The sequence below is a fragment of the Austrofundulus limnaeus genome, unplaced genomic scaffold, assembly GCF_001266775.1.
Source record: "Austrofundulus limnaeus strain Quisiro unplaced genomic scaffold, Austrofundulus_limnaeus-1.0 Scaffold1226, whole genome shotgun sequence".
NCBI lineage: Eukaryota > Metazoa > Chordata > Actinopteri > Cyprinodontiformes > Rivulidae > Austrofundulus > Austrofundulus limnaeus.
Window position 1 is genome coordinate 74724 of NW_013953628.1, and position 1560 is coordinate 76283.

At 39.3% G+C, this 1560-nt stretch overlaps 1 protein-coding gene across 1 annotated transcript in view; it reads left to right on the forward strand.

Annotated features, from left to right (window-relative positions):
* The window catches only part of skic8 (SKI8 subunit of superkiller complex), a gene marked incomplete at its 5' end in the record, with an annotated part of 38215 nt that overhangs the window by 11079 nt on the left and 25576 nt on the right, over positions 1-1560 (forward strand).

Consider the following 1560-nt stretch of genomic DNA (forward strand, 5'->3'; position numbering starts at 1 on the left):
GTGTGTATGTGTTATCATGTGTTCTTTCTCTTAGCCTAAACAAAACTGAGTGACGTTCTGACGTCTGACGTAAAAGGTAACACCTCCAATGGTGTAACCAGGAAGAGATGTACATTATAAGCTGAATTCATTATTATAGTAGAAAGAAAGTTGTCAGGGTGTTAGAGTCTCTGCTTCTGAGCAGAGTTGCTCTGCTGTGTTTGGGTTTTCCTGAAATCAGCCCAAGGTCTGACTGAGGCCTGTGTGCTGAGTGCTGTTCTGTGAACCTGATTGGAGTCAGAAGACTGAAAATAAAGTTTTAAAGAAGAAATCCAGCTGAATGCTGTTTATTTGGATATACCATTTTGAACAACGCATATTTTTCCAACAATTTGGTGACCCCGATGTGATGGATGATCTTGAATAAGAAAAGAACATTGAATTTTTATTTTTGGCTGTTGAAGAACCTGAGAAGATTTTTGAAACATCATCTACTGAGAGTGAGTACAGAACAGCTTCAAGATGCCTCCTTACTTTTCCTAAGAGGATTTCTGCCAGCTTCTCCAAAAGGTGACGGTGTTGGAGCTCAAGATTCATCGTCTGGAAGAGATGAATGCTTTGGAGAACTCAACATGTGTTAAAATGAGTGAGAAGGCTGAGATGAGAGATCAACATGGAGAGGAGATGGAAGCTGCTTCTGAGGGTGAAGCTGTATGGAACTCTGTTTGAGTTGGGGGGTAGTAATATACTCGGATAAATGTTTTTACTTATGTATTTTAACTGAAATATCAGCCTCATTAACAAAATCCCTGAGTCCGGAAATGAAACCCCGTCGTAAAAAGCGATTGAAGCTAGCTTGCCTCTAAAACTCCTTTGTGCCTCAGAGCGAGTTAGTAACAGATCCAAACAGGCAACATGATGGGAAAAGAAAAAGAAAAAAAAGGCAGTCCTGCATAACGAACTAATAATATTAATGTGTGACCGGGCCGCTCCTGACACAACAACAAACACATGGTCGGCTGTAATGGCTGCCGTCTACCGGTGTTCTGTAAAAGTTGGTCTACCTGAAAAAAGTTTCCCCACCAGAGGGGGCGCTTGTGAGACACAGCGCATGAGATTGTTGCTGAGTGGGATTCTGATGCCTTTATTACAGAGGAGGAATACCAGAAACTTTTAATGATACTGATGATGGTGAGCCTGATTTTGAAGGCTTTTAATTCAGCTTCATCCACACTTGTTAGAGCCACACAGCTCTATCTGTTTGTTAGATCACACCAGTTAACAAATGAACATTTGATAAAATAAAATTAAAAACTGATACAACAGTCAAATGATATTTTTACTGATATATATACAGTGGTGTGAAAAAGTGTTTGCCCCCTTCCTCATTTGCTGTTTTTTTGCATGTTTGTCACACTTAAGTGTTTCGGAACATCAAACCAATTTAAACAATAGTCAAGGACAACACAAGTAAACACAAAATGYAATTTGTAAATGAAGTTGTTTATTATTAAAGGAGAAAAAAATCCAAACCATCATGACCCTGTGTGAAAAAGTGATTGCCCCCTAAACCTAATAACT